At 43.7% G+C, this 15,740-nt stretch overlaps 1 protein-coding gene across 1 annotated transcript in view; it reads right to left on the bottom strand.

Moving 5' to 3' along the window:
• lama2 (laminin, alpha 2) overlaps positions 1-15,740 on the bottom strand; it is a gene marked incomplete at its 3' end in the record, with an annotated part of 414,125 nt that overhangs the window by 306,404 nt on the left and 91,981 nt on the right.

Genomic DNA, 15,740 nt, shown 5'->3' with positions numbered 1-15,740 from the left:
GCGTGTTGTATTGTACACGTGTTTGTGTGGAGTGTTGGTAGCTACAGTCCAGGAGATGAAATGGGTTAAGGTACTCTTTGTGGAACACATTTTTTTTTCTTATTGCCCTGCTCAAAATGATTGAGCAATTCATCAAGGTGCAACAAAGAAACATGTGCATGCCAGTAGCGTTTGAAAGTGGACCAGTACAAAATCACTCTGACTTCCTCGTGGCTACCCTTCTATTGTGAGCAGAAACTACAACTCACTTGCTGTTAGTATGAATTCTCGACCGTTTCCCTTTTTGTCCGTCTTTCAAGAAGAAACGGCTGACGGGCAAGTTTTAGAAATGGTCTCCTGCCAACCAACGCAGGCCAGGCCAGGGGTGTCGCACCAAATTCTGGGCCCTGGGTGGGTACAAGGATTCACTGCGGGCCCCCTATGAATGTTCTTCATAGAACACTGCTTTAACTATTGAAAAATAGCAGATATACAAGCTCAGAGCGTGGCACCGAGTGCCGCGCTGCAAGCTTATAGATCTGCTATTTTTGAAAAATCGTGAAAAGTCTTTGAATATTTCAAATCCTTCTACGTTTTATTGAAAAAACCTATGTTTCTATGTCAGTGGTGCTCAAACCTTTTCATTTGAAGGAGCCCCCAAATTGATATGCATTTGGCCACGGACCCCCATTTGAGTTACAAATGTCCGCTTAAAAAAGACATAATTATATTCAAAGATTTGCACAAATTTTCAAGACTTTTCAAAAAATAGCAGATCTACAAGCTCGTAGCGCAGCACTCGGTGCAGCGCTGTGAGCATGTATATCTGCTATGTTTCAATAGTTAAAGTATAAAATCAATAAGGCCCCTCCACCTTGGGCCCTAGTAACTCAGTCCCACTTTTCCCCCCCTTGTGACGCCCCTGAGGCCTGGCTATACTCAATACATACTAAATCCAGTGGCAGGCTTTTTGAAAGGTGCCCAAGATCAAAAGAAGGTTCATATCCCCACTACTACAGCATCCAGCGAGAGTGTTTTTAACGTTCATTCATCATTCAAAGCCAATGCCATGCATTTTAACACTAATTCAATCAGTCAAACAAAATCAACCACTCCATTACAAGTGATGAATCATTTCTGACAGAGAAAAAGGATTAATGAAAACATTAGAGGAAAACACACTCAAGCAATGTTATTGAAAAAGTTTGCTTGAAAGAAGAAATCTTGCCTGCGAGACCCTTTTTTCTCCCCTCTCTTCTTTTTTTGCTGTACTAAACCCAGGTGCGTCACAAGGGGGGGGGGGGCAGTGGGAGTGAGTTACTAGGGCCCAAGGTGGAGGGGTCCTTAATTATTGTATGCTTTAGCTATTGAAAAATAGCAGATCTACAAGCTCACAGCGCGGCACTCTTTTTGAAAAGTCGTGAAAATGTGTGCAAATCTTTGAATATATGTACTTTTTAAGCGAACATTTGTAACTAAAATTTTGCTTCTGGGAGGTCCCTGGAACTAAATATTTTGAGATGGGGGTCCGTGGCCAAATACATATAATTTCGGGGGTCCTTCACATGAAAAAGTTAGAGCACCACTGACATACATATAGGTTTTTCAAAAAACCTTAGAAGGATTCGAAATATTCAGACTCACGATTTTTCAAAAATAGCAGATCTACAAGCTCGCAGCGCGGCACTCGGTGCCGCGCTGCGAGCTTGTATATCTGCTATTTTTAAATAGTTAAAGCACAAAATGTGAGTGAATCCTTGTACCCAGGGCCCAGGATTTAGTGTGACACCCCTGACTATACCACTACGGTGGAGAAGATTTTCTCTCACTTAATAAAAATATACATAAGTCTCTTGCACTTTCCAAACTCCGCAGCTCCTAATGTGAATGAAACGTGTGCTGCATGCATGGAATTGAGGGAGTCTAGCTCACCACCCCATGTCACACCGTCACACGTCACCCTCTTCCTCTGTGACCCCCAGTCTTTGCCAGGCTGCCGCATGTTTGCTGCCTAATAAGGCGGCGATGCCACAAACCCCACATGCAAATCCAGAAGGAACGTCAAAAGTTAGTTGAGTTAGTTAAACACATTTAGAACCGGGTACACATTATTACGCTTTATTTTATGCTTTAACTATAAACAAATAGCAGATATACAAGCTCTGTAGATCTGCTATTTTAGAAAAATCTAAAATAGCTTTTCGAAATATTCAAGTCTTTGAATATTTTGACACGATTCTATAAGTGTCTTCAAAAATCCTTCTAATCATTTTTGAAAAACCTATGTTTCTATGTCAGTGGTGCTCAAACCTTTTCATGTGAAGGACCCCCAAAACTATATGTATTTGGCCACGGACTCCCATCTCAAAATATTTAGTTCCAGGGACCACCCAGAAGCAAAATTTGAGTTACAAATGTCCGTTTTAAAAATACATATATTCGAAGATCCATTCAAATTTTCAAAACGTTTCAAAAATTGCAGATCTACAAGCTCGCAGTGTGAGTTTGTATATCTGCTATTTTTCAACTAGTTAAAGCATTCAATTATTCTAGGCCTAAATGGGTTAACTTGGCTCGCCGGCTAAGTGGTTAGCACTGTCACTTCACACCAATATAGATTTGTCCTGCAATCCCCAAACAAGGAGGAGTTTTTTTTGTGTGCTTTGAGTGCTCCCACGGCCCAAAGAAGGTCCAATTAAATCCAATTGGACTCTAGCTGTGAATAACAGTGTGACTGTTTTTGGACTGCATTTTGTTGTGGATTTGCCCCTGTCTACAATCTGGCACCTTTATAATTGCGTATCCCCCCCATTAGCTGATGTTGGGGAGGTATTTGCTACAGTCTGTATACACAGAATGTGTCTGCATTTACTCATCCTAACTATTAGTGAGCAGTGGCTGCCATTAATACGGCGTCTGGGGAGCAGTTGGGGTTAAGTGTCTCAGGGACACTTCGACACACACTAGATTATTCTACCCTCTCATCTACAGATGCCTGTTAGAAAGTTCTGTGTTCTTAATTGGTAGAATCCGCAACAGCGTGCAAAGTTTAATGTGTGATAACTGTGTGACCAAGATTGAGCTGAAGTGAAAGCTACCAATGTTTTTTGTTGAGATTGGTAGATTTCACCCAGGTTTTTTCACCTCACTCACGTCACTTTGTCTGCTGACCTCACTCAGCAACGAAATAAAAAGAAAATAAAGACAAATTAAAAAATTCATAGGAGGCAAGCAGTAATCACCCCATGATGTGCACTGCAATGTAGTTTCAAATGCACTACTGTACATTGCAGGCACTTTTTGAGAGTGAAGAAATACGAAGATACGTGTGACATGTGTGATCTGGGCAGCTTGCCCCAGGAAATGTGCCAATCTCAACAGGAAACAACGGAATATATGATGTCTTCACATGCGCCTTTAGAAATCCATTTAAATCCTGGAGGTTATTATATTACACATGGGTATGTAGAACGTTAGAGGGAACCTAATCAACCACTTTCAAGTCCTCTTTTGGGCATGTCAGTATAAGAAAAAATGTGGGCGGGAAAAATGCAAAATAATAAGGGTAATAACAAAACAGAAATCTAAGAAGAAAAAAGAAATAATAATAATTGAAAAGGGAAAATAACTGATTTACAAGCTCACAACACGTGAGCGGTGGTGGGACGCGGTGTACGCTTGTAGATCATGGAGTTTTTACCGCACACCGCGCTGTCGTAACCACAGCGCAGCGGCAGAATAGGGGCTTAAGTGGTTAAAAAGATTTGTTGTGGATAAAAAGCTTTGCAGAAAGACGTCGGAGAGCAGCTGCTGTACTGTGCGTGTCAGAATGCAATGTCCTGTTAGTTGCACTCCTGTTAGTTCTGGTACGGCATGTCCTTGTAGTGTTTAAGTGTCTCCCGCTCTGCTCTGTCCCTGGCTGCATTGTGTGGACGTCATGCTTGACGTGTTTGTTTGTAGCGTCCTGTACTGTATCTGCAGTATTCACTGGGGAGTTTTCAACCTGCACGGTCGCCACGGTCTGGTGGAAACCTTGTATGACCAAACAGGGGTGTACAAGGGTTCACTCACATTTTGTGCTTTAACTATTGAAAAATAGCAGATATACAAGCTCACAGCGCTGCGAGCTTGTAGATCTGCTATTTTTGAAGAAATCTTGAAAATTTGTGCAAGTTTGAATATTTCAAATCCTTTTTTCTATGTCAGTGGTGCTCGAACCTTTTCATGTGAAGGACCCCCAAAATGATATGTATTTGGCCATGGACCCCGATCTCAAACTATTTAGTTCCAGGGACCCCCAGAAGCAAAATTTGAGTTAGAAATGTTCGCTTAAAAAATACATATATTCAAAGATTTTCACACATTTTCATAACTTTTAAAAAATAGCAGATCTACAAGCTCGCAGCGCGGCACTCGGTGCCGCGCTGTGAGCTTGTATATCTGCTATTTTTCAATAGATAAAGTTATTAGGGCCCCTCCACCTTGGGCCCCAGTAACTCAGTCCCACTTCCCTACCCCTTGTGACGCCCCTGTCTACAGTATTCACTGGGGAGTCTTCAACCTGCACATCGCCACGGTCTGGTGGAAACCTTGTATGACCAAAACCCAGAGGTGGAAAAACCTACTCACATTTTGAACTTCAGTAAAAGTATCAATACTGCACTAATAGATGTACTCTGTTAGGGTGCCCTCACACCAAAATACCTATGAGAGTGGAATCTGCGTTCCGCCAATGCATTTCAATGAGAGTGAAGCGGTTTCATGCCAGCAGAGGATTTCTGCAAAAAACGCTCCCTTATCATTGAAATGCATTGGCGGAAGGCAGATTCCACTCTCATAGGTATTTTGGTCTGAGGGCACCCTTACAAGTAAATGTCCAGATTTCAAAATGTTCTTGAGTAAAAGTATGAAAGTATTGGCATAAAAAATTACTTAAAGTACCAAAAGTAAAAGTACTAAATGTTTGAAAATAGCATGGCTATAAATAGCATGGCTATTTTCAAATAGCCATGGTATAAAATAGGGCTAAAGTGGTTTATATATGTTTAATTTATAATATCATCATTTATATCTGAAAGTAACTATTAACTAATTAAGTTTTCAAATAAATGTAGTGGATTAAAATGTAGTGGATTAAAAGTACAATAGAAGTAAAAGTATTGGATACTGGAAATACTCAAGTAAAGTACAAATACCTCAAAATTGTAATTAGGTACATTTCTTAAGTAAAAGTACTTAGTTACTTTACACCAAAAAACATTCCTCTTTCATATAATCTCTTAAAACATTTAAAATGTGTGAAAATATCAGACCTACAACCTCACGACGCGTCACACAGCGACCCTTTGTGAGCTTGAGCGTCTGCTATTTTCTCTGCTTCTGCGCAACACTCGTGTGTGACGAAGAAGGGCTTTAATTACGTAAAACATAACAAGTTGAACTATGGACATACAAGGTTTCTGCCCAACAGGCAACGACATCCAGTGGAGTGTTCAGTCTTCTACACAGAGCTGACAGTCTACAGTTTATTTGTTTCTCACCATCCTTCACCCCAACCAGGAAAACCTTGGAAGGTTGCATTCTCACATCTCACCCCATCCATCAGTCCCATATGCATATATATCCCACAATGCAACAGTGAAGGAAAAACAGCACTGGCTGAGGTATGTACTGTACGACTACGCTCAGCAGCCACCCTCGTTCTGAAAGCAAAGCACCAGGATGCTAATTGGGTGAATAAAATACTTAACGATCAGCCTTCAGTGTGTGTGTGTGTGTGTGTGTGTGTGTGTGTGTGTGTGTGTGTGTGTGTGTGCGTGTGCGTGTGCGTGTGCGTGTGTGTGTGTGTGTGTGTGTGTGTGTGTGTGTGTGTGTGTGTGCGTGTGTGCGTGTGTGCTAAGGCATTAACCAAAAAGTCAACAAGTCGACTCAGTCGACTTCATTACACAAGTCTTCCAAAGTCGAAAGTTGAAAAAAAAAGAAAAAAAGAAAAAAAAATACTAAAAACATATTTTTTCATAATTATTTTTGCTCCATGTGTGCATGTGTACAGCATTTAAATCGTAGGATTGCTTATTGTCAAGGAAAGAACGATTCTATCCTTTTCCAACTGTGTTTTTTCAATGGAATTGAGCACAGGGTTTTGGGTTTTGGGTTCCCAAAGCGTGTGTGTGTGCGTGTGCGTGTGTGAGAGAGAGAGAGAGAGAGAGAGAGAGAGAATGGGAATGCGTGCGTGTATGTATCTTTGTAATATCTTTTTATGCCCTATTCTGACCAACAAAAGGTGTTAGGGTACATTGGAACACAGTTTCAAAAGCAGTACTTGGGAAGGTCTGGCCATGCAACAATAACAACGGTGTCTGCATCTTCACAGAAGGGAATGTGTAGGGTCAGGGTGACAGGTTAACAGACACACAGGCAGGCAGGGAGGCAGATAATGGATGACAGGTGAAATTCAAAATCGTATCTCTTTCTTTCTCTCACCCCTTTTCTGTCTCTTTAACTATACCGCTATGTCTCCCTACCTTTCCCCTTTTTTATTTGACTCCTAATACCCCACCTCTCCCTCTCTCTCTCTCTCTCTCTCTCTCTCTCTCTCTCTCTCTCTCTCTCTCTCTCTCTCTCTCTCTCTCGCTCTCTCTCTTCTCCTCTCCCTTTCTTCTCAGAATGTGGGAAACAGTGTCACATTGCAGCAATTAGAATAGAGAGAAAGTTACCCCAGAGTATCAGAATGTGTGTGTGCGTGCGTGCGTGCGTGCGCGCATGAGAGAGATAGAGGGAGAGAGAGAGAGAGAGAACGAGAGAGAGAGAGCATGTGCACGCACATGCGTGTATTTCAGTGTAACCTTATAGCAGTCATTCAAATCTCTTACAAAGGCTCAGTGTCGAATACAGAAAATAGGTTGGTGTGTGCGAGCGCGCGTGCATGCATGCATGTGTACGTGCGTGTGTGCGTGTGTGCGTGCGTGTGTGCGTGCGTGCGTGCGTGCGTGCGTGCATTCTCAGCAGTAGCTTGGAACACAGTGACAGCTAAACAGACAAGTAAACAGATGAGCGCCTGCGTGTGTGCACGTGCGTGCGTGTGTGTGTGTGTGTGTGTGTGTGTGTGTGTGTGTGTGTGTGTGTGTGTGTGTGTGTGTGTGTGTATTTGTGTGTCAGTGGTCTAGAGGTTTGTTGTGTGAGTGTGTTTTGATCAGCGGAGGATCAGAGAAAAGGCTTTCTGCCTCTAAAGGCTGCGCAGTCGACACATAAACAAACATAAAGAGAGCGCTGCTGCAAAAGATGCCGTCCGTCATAACGGGTTCAACATTTTATCACACGTTCTCAGACCCAACGTCGTTAAATGAAAAGCTTTCAAAGAAACCGCCGGATAACTTGCAAACGAGTACAAAGGCATCTGAAATGCACACTGTATGGTCACAGAACAAGCGTTACTGTACAAAACAAAAAACAGAAGATTTCAAATGTTGTAATAAGTCTGAATGCAAGGTAAAATTGCGTGCAAGGCTTGTTATTCTTTGCAGTGTGCCAAGTCTTAAGCAGAGGATCAGTCTGTGTTCATTTAATTTTGACAGCAACTTTACATAATAAATGTTACTGATGCTTTCCAAGTGAAGTCAATGACAATGAGTTAAACAACAAAAAGAGGAGAAAAAAAAAACCGACACATCTGTTTGGTACATTTCACTGATTCCCAGTGCGTTTCCTGACTAAGGGCTTTGGAATGGACTCCAGCAGCAGTCTCATGTTTTCCTTACTTTTTTCCTAAAGCTTGCTTTTAATGTTACAGTAACAACACGACTTCTTAAATCTGAGGAAAACCACTGTAATGGTCCTGTCTCGTGTGTGAACACTGAACAGTGCATGGTGTGGTACTGAGGTTTGAAAACAAGTATCTGAAGACGTCGTACGACAGACAAGTTCAGCTACGGAATAAAGCCAATTTAAGGCCTTTTCACACGGGGAGCAACACAACAATTTCACGGGAGTGTACGCCCGCTTGTCTGCACGTCTGTCAGATTGCTCGCGTCTCCCTACCTGCCTGCCCGCTTGCCTGAATAACTGAAAAAAATGAATAACTAGACGTGTCAGTAATTCAGTATTCTCCATGTGAAAAGGCTTATAAATCTGCTATATCCGGCGTGCGACGCCGCCATAAGACGAATAGCATGAATTAGAAGCGAGAGACATGTCTGTCATGGGGTTGTGCCAACTATCAAATGAACAGCAACATATGTTTACTGAGCCATGTGATTACATTTCAACAGTCTCTGGGTTAAATGAACTCGCCGGGTTTTGCTGCGAGGGCCAGACGAAGCCAAGTGAGCACTCAAAATTGTTGATTTGCGGAGGAATGCCCAGTTCATCCATTCTAGCCCTGTGACACGTATGGTCTGAGGGCTTGTCTAGCGCTAAATGGGCTGTGAAGAATCCATTTGATCTCAGCGAGATTTGGACGCAGCAGAGAGCAGAGACAGTGGTTAAATCCAACAGCTGGTGTTTACAGTCCATTCACATGGAAATGTGTTCAAATCTCTCTGGCCCTGATAAAACTGTGGCCCCCGCACTCTGTTCTGTCTGTTTAGTTGGTACACACAGGGCAATCAGAGCCAGACACGCACGCACACACGCACTCGCGCACGCACACACAAACGCACAGTAGATTGAAGAGGATCCGGGAAGACCTTAGTGGTGAAAGAAGAGGATGAACAGTATGACTGAATCCAATTCCATTGATTCCGTTTCTCTCTTTGCATATCCCCATGAATAGCCTGGCGTTGCTCATACTAATTAGCCAGTAGCTATGCCCCTCCCAAAAAGCTGTTGTCCAATGCTAGCTTAGAATAACTTCCTGCTTGCCAAGGTTTGCCTTGGCAACAGCCTTGGCAAGCTGCTGGTTGCTAAGCTAGCATTGGACAAAAGCTTTTTCGGGAGGGGCATAGCTACTGGCTAATTCCTCACTGTGTATTGGATATTAGTCTGGACTCACAAGCAGAGTTTTCATTTCCCAAGGGGTGGGTTCAAAAAATTACTCTGGACATGATTGGTTAGACCAGACCAATGCTGGAACGTGATTGGTTCCCCCACATTTTGGGGGAGAGGAAATGGATTCACTTATTGAGCGGGGCCAGACCCATATTCGCCAAGGGCAACTTTTTTTGCCCCAGGCGGATTGGTCTGGTTCCAGGCTAGTCCATGAAGCACTGCAAAATAATGTAATTAGAAATATAAATATATATCCACAAGTTTCCAACATCCCATCGTGCATTGCGCAGAAATTGGACGGAGCTTCCGGCGCCGCAGCCGAGTGTGATCTACAAGCTCACAACGGCTGCATCTGTGACGCGACGTGAGCTTGTATGTCTGCTGTTAACCGGAAGTGTGGTGCAGTGTGGTGCAAAACATTCTCCAGTAAATTCCCGCGGAAAGAGGTGGATATAAACAGTATATCAAACAAGGAAATCTGAAATTCGGTTGTATTGTAAGCCTCTGCAATCAGAAAGAGACAGGCAGACAGATGCACTAAACAGTTTGCATCTGCAACAGCTGGCTTTGGTTGTTGCTTCAAATGGGAAAACTCAGCATCTCATTGGGTTAATAAACTAGCTTACAGCCAAGTTGTAAATAGCTGTAATATCAGGCAACTTACTGCCAAGCACATGTTACATCAGAGGTTCTCAACCTTTTCAGGTGTTTAACTTGTCAACGCCTCGCGCTGCGAGGCATTGTGAGCATGTAGATCGGTTATTTTCACAATTTCTGACTCTAATATTTGACAATTTGGTCAATGTTTAACTTGTCATTTTAGAGGTATTAAAAAGTCCTTAAATTGTCACTATTGAAATGTGCAGATACCCTCTGTATACTTAAACTTTATGTTGGTTTGTTTACTGTTGAGTGAGAAAACAGTGTGTGTGTGTGTGTGTGTGTGTGTGTGTGTGTGTGTGTGTGTGTGTGTGTGTGTGTGCGTGCGTGTGTGCCTGCGTGTGTGCCTGCGTGCGTGCGTGTACACACATGGATATGGGTACAGTAGGTGGGCAGGTCTATGTGTGCTTCCACGTCTTAAACTCTGTGACAGAATTCTAGATTTTCACACACATTCACACACACGCACACACGCACACACACACACACACACACACACACACACACATACACACACACACACACACACACACACACACACACACACACACACACATGCACGCACACGCACACCAAAGTATCAATTTGGCATTAAGCCTTTGAAATTATAGGCTTTATCCTGCACAAGAAATCAGACAATCTCTTGTAAATCCTGGCTTTGATCAGACTGCAGAGGAAAACAAAACAAGATTAGCATCCTCAAATAAGTTGTTTGTTTGCAGCACTAAAGCCATTAGTGAGTTCCCAGCACTTTTCTGTTCACGTCCCGGCCTTGATATTTTGTCACAACGCTGACGATGAAAGGTTGTTTTAATCCTATATGGACAAGTGGTGTCCCAGGGGCCACATGCCAGGGGCCCCCATCTTCACGTAATACAGTCCGTCAACATCAACGCCAAATGATTTTAGCTGTTCCAAATCCAAACAAGTTTACACAAGCTGTTTTAATTACTACAGTCCAATTGTATAGCATTTTATGCCCAATGTATTTGTACTGTGTTTAAGTTCATAACGTCAATATAAGTACCAGTAAGACGCCCTAAGGGCGAGAAGCGCATGGCACATGGGTGCGTGCACGCATCCGCCTGGGTGACAGCAGACTGCTGGGCGAGCGCCGATTTACCAGCTTTGCTATTTTCAAAAGATTTAAATACTTTTTATACATAATTATTATACCTTGTCAAACGGGACATTCTGCATAATAAGTACTTTTACTTTTGTCACTTGAAGTATGTTTTCATACCAATACTTTTGTACTTTCCCTCAACTAAATTTTTAACACCAGACTTTTACTTGTAACAGAGGGTTTCTACAGTGCAGTGTTGATACTTTTACTACAGTATCTGAACCATTTTCCACCACCGATCATTGTGGCACATACCAGTTCAATAACTGATAATGGATATTGGCTGATTAGATCAGTCCAGTCAGAACAAGCATCCCCATAGTGCAGTTAAACCCTATATACTTAGTTGACAGGCATCCCACAGTGACCTAGGCTTGTTCCCCCATCTTTTTACCCTCTACACACCTATGGTTCTCAAATTGGATTCCAGGGACTCTGTGGGTTCCACTTGTTGCTGTGGAATTAATACTCCTTATGATAAAATGATAAATGCACTCTGAGATGCAGGAGTGAGTTAGTGTAGTCGATTTTATTTCTCCATGTCTTTACAAGCAAGGACAAATGTTTTGGCTATCCAGCGTTCGTCACTGACAAAGGTTGCTTGGATAGCCAAAAAGTGTGTCCTTGCTTGTAGATATGGAGAAATAAAATAAACCAACTCACACTTGCAGCTCTGAATGCGACCAGTCTACGGGGTATATACTGTAGGATGATTCTATAACTGTCTTCTAAATCCTAACAGTTCTCTGAAAATCACACTCGTGTGAACTGAGCGGTGGTGTGTGTGTGTGTGTGTGTGTGTGTGTGTGTGTGTGTGTGTGTGTGTGTGTGTGTGTGCGTGCGTGCGTGCGTGCGTGCGTGCGTGCGTGCGTGCGTGCGTGTGTGTGTGTGTGTGCCCCCTGTGTGTTTGTGTGTGAGTGTGCCTGGCCTATGCCTGGCCTATCCTGAACAACAGCGCCCCTCCCTTAACATGTGTGGTCAGAAAAGGTTACTGCAGGGCCAGGCTACATACCCGGAGACAGACAGACATACAGACAGACAAACAGACAAACAGACAGACAGACAGACCCACACACACGGCCACGTATAGGAGCGTTGTGACCACCGCTCAAAAAGACTTACTACTGTATATCAGTGGTAGTCAAACTTTGTCAAGTCAAGGACCCCCAAAATGATATGCATTTGGCCTTGGGCCCCCATCTCAAAATATTTTGTTCCAGAGACCCCCAGAAGCAAAGATTTTTAGGTCTTGGACTATATATTTTGCATCTAGCTAAGGGCCTCAGAAACGTTGGCAAACGCCAGGTCGTGAACATGACCCTTTCCCTCAAGGGGACCTGAAGAACGAACCCAGAAGGTCCCTTTTGACAGGTCTTACTGTCTTTGTGGGGAATCTGGGGAATGTCCGTCCCTGCATATAGTAACACACGCACGCATGCACACACCTCCCTCTCATTATGCAGTCTTTCGGTCCATGGAGTCTCAATGATAACCAGAGAGGAAATGAAAGTGGTGGTGTCACAGGCAATAACCAAACTCTCTCACACACACACGCACGCACACGCGCGCACACACACACACACACACACACACACACACACACACACACACACACACACACACACACACACACACACACACACACACACACACACACAGCGAGCGAGCGCACACACAAGCAAACACTGTCATTTTCTGAGTGAGATGACTGTGTGGTCGCAAGGGAAATTCAGTGCAGTGGAGGGTAAATAGCTTTCACTTCTTGGACTGGCAGATAGAGACACACACACACGCACGCACGCACGCACACACACACACACACACACACACACACAAAACGCACTTACATGGCACGTTGTGAGCTTGTAGATCGCCTGTTTGGGGAGAATAGTAAACCAACTACATCACACAGTCATCACAGAGAACGTATAGGCTGAACGACTCAGTGCTCTAAAGCAGGGGTCTTCAACAGGGGGTCCGGGACCCCTAGGGGGTCCTCAGAGTTACAACAGGGGGTCCTCCAAATCTTCCAATCCTTTTTATATTAACAACTTGAACCCTAGTGTCCATATTCGTAGCCAAAAATAGCAGATCTACAAGCTCACAACGCCTCGCGCTGCGATGCGTTGTGAGCTTGTAGATCAGCTATTTTCCGCAAAGAGGTTTGGTGTAGAAAGGTAAAAAGAGCAGACTAAGTACAGAGTGAAAGATCAAGTTTTTTTTAAGTATTGACAGTTCAAGTGGTTAAATATCTGAAAACAAAAATTGACATGAATTCAAACTACACTGATGATTGTGCTGTCAAACGATGAAACTATATGGAATCTATGAACAGGTTGTGGGGGTCCCTGCTTCATCTCTCTCTCTCTACTAAGGGGTCCTGGCCTGAAAACGTTGAAGACCCCTGCTCTAAAGCACTGGTTCTCAACGTGGGGTCCAGGGACCACCAGGGGGGTCCATTTGGTTCCATTTGTACTTGACTGTCAGAGGAGACCTTGAAATCTGAACGTTTGAGAAACACTTGCTTGAAGCCTAGCTTCTAGAGCCAATTCACACCAAAGCAACGTGCAACAATATGCAGCGTGAATCAGCGCCATGTCTCCTTTGAGCGCAGTTGACAGCTACGTTTGTGTGCAGTCACGCAGAAAAGACAGTGTTTTACTGAGCCAGCTTGTGACAAATGCTTTTAATGCAGGAGGGGAAATCACTGTCTCATACGTCAGCTGTTGTTTTTCATCTATCGGGGACATCAATTTAGTTTTTAGTTTTTCTTCTGATTGCTCTATTTCAGAGCGTTTTTGGTGTCTACTGTGCGTGAGTGTGCATGATTGTGTGTGTGTGTGTGTGTGTGTGTGTGTGTGTGTGTGTGTGTGTGTGTGTGTGTGTGTGTGTGTGTGTGTGTGTGTGTGTGTGCGTGCGTGCGTGCGTGCGTGCGTGTGTGTGAGAGAGAGAGAGAGAGAGAGAGAGAGAGAGAGAGAGAGAGAGAGAGAGAGGGAGAGAGTGAATGTGTGTGGGTGGCAGTGCTGTTCCACGCAGTGTTGGAAAAAGTACTCAAATGTTTTACTTAAGTAAAAGTTTTAATACTTGACTAAAAGTACAAAAGTACTGGTATCAAAATGTACTTAAAGTACCAAAAGTAAAAGTACAAAATGTTTGTAAATAGCAGATCTACAAGCTCACAACTCTTTTCAAATAAATGTAGTGGAGTAAAAGTACAATATTTGGATCCGAGATGTAGTGGAGTAGAAGTAAAAGTATTGGAAATGGGAAACACTCAAGTAAAGTACAGATACCGTACTCAAGTACAGTACTTAAGTAAATATACGTAGTTACTTTACAACACTGGTTCCACGCACTAATATAAACACCACAGTGTGCCTGCGTGCATGTGTGTGTGTGTGTGTGTGTGTGTGTGTGTGTGTGTGTGTGTGTGTGTGTGTGTGTGTGTGTGTGTGTGTGGGGGTGTGTGTGTGTGTGTGTGTGTGTGTGTGTGTGTGTGTGTGTGTGTGTGTATGTGTGTGTGTGTACACCAAGTTCAAGGGAATGTATTCAACAACCATGTGCAGAAACAAGTGTGATGCGTGTGTGTGTGTGCGTGCGTGCATGTGCTACCAGGTGTGTGTGGGACGGCTGTGTGTGTGTGTGTGTGTGTGTGTGTGTGTGTGTGTGTGTGTGTGTGTGTGTGTGTGTGTGTGTGTGTGTGTGTGTGTGTGTGTGTATTATTCAGTGTCAGTGGCACTGCTGACAGCTGTGATTGATGGCACTGGAGTCATTAACATGTCAAGATGGCCGCCGGTACACTTCCTGTCCACCGGCATAATTACATCCTGTGTGATGAATGGATGCAAGAAAGGAAGATTGACACTATAGCAGCCCATCGCTCTGTTCACTCCTCTGTTCTCTGCACTCTCTTTCTGTTTATCTCACACATCTCTATACATTTTATTACAGTACTGCAAAAACAAGTGTTAATTAAGTTTAACCAGTAAGACTCCCTAATCGGGAGATAAGCGACCGTCAGGTCGCATGTAAAAATCGTCCTGATGGTGGCACTAAATGGGACAGATCCATGTTGATGACATGATTCAAGACATACTGTGTACCGCTTTGCGTGATTTCCGGGCAAAATCTGTAGGAGCAGTGTCCAAAAATGCATTTTGCAAGAATTGGCCTCATGGTGGCGCTAGAAGAGGGCTATGTGAGAAATGAGGGGTGGAGGTTGTGGTTTGGCAGCCAAGGAGTGTGTGTGCAAAGCTGCGTGATTTTAGGGCTAAATTTGTAGGAGCAGTGTCTAAAACTGTGTTTTCCAAGAATCGGCCTCATGGTGGCGCTAGAAGAGGGCCATGTGAGAAATGATACAGGACAAACAAGTGAAATTGTGTCTTATACAAATGTCAATGTTGTCAGTAGGTAATGGTAGTAAAAGCTATTGTTAACACGTTGCAGTCCGAAATAGAATGGTGGTTGGTAGATTAGCCGTGAAATTTCTATTATTGTATTGTGATCTGAGACATAATATTATGTTTATAAACATGACCCCGCAGCCCCTCCATCTTGAACAGCGCCGCTGTTTTTTCTTTTTTTTTTCCCCCCAGGCCAGTAACTCACCATGATTTTCTCGATCTCCGTTGGGATAGAATGGGGGTTTTGGCCGATCGTCGATGTCCCCGTGCGTTTCGCGTGCGCGATCCTTTCACGTAAATGTCCCCGCAAATAGTCCATGTGTGACTGAAGAACAGAACTGAAAAGTTTCGCTAGCATAGCCCCAAGCATGGCTGCTGTAGGAGCTCGAGTGTGCAGACAGCAAACGTATGGGCTGGGAGTAGCCTTGGTGAAGGAGAGGCGCTGACGTCACCTCTGCTTCATGCACGGTCTGCATGAGCTATCAGTGCACGAGTGGTGACTAGGGAAGGTTAGACGATCGCCGATTTTCGGATCAAAAGCTTTTATTCCGGTTTTAAAGACAAAGTCCGGGAATGTACGACGTGGC

Source organism: Nannobrachium achirus, assembly GCF_963921795.1.
Source record: "Nannobrachium achirus genome assembly, chromosome: 16".
NCBI classification, from domain to species: Eukaryota; Metazoa; Chordata; class Actinopteri; order Myctophiformes; family Myctophidae; genus Nannobrachium; species Nannobrachium achirus.
The sequence above is the reverse complement of the archived record's forward strand: the minus strand, read 5'-3'. Positions and strand labels throughout refer to the sequence as shown.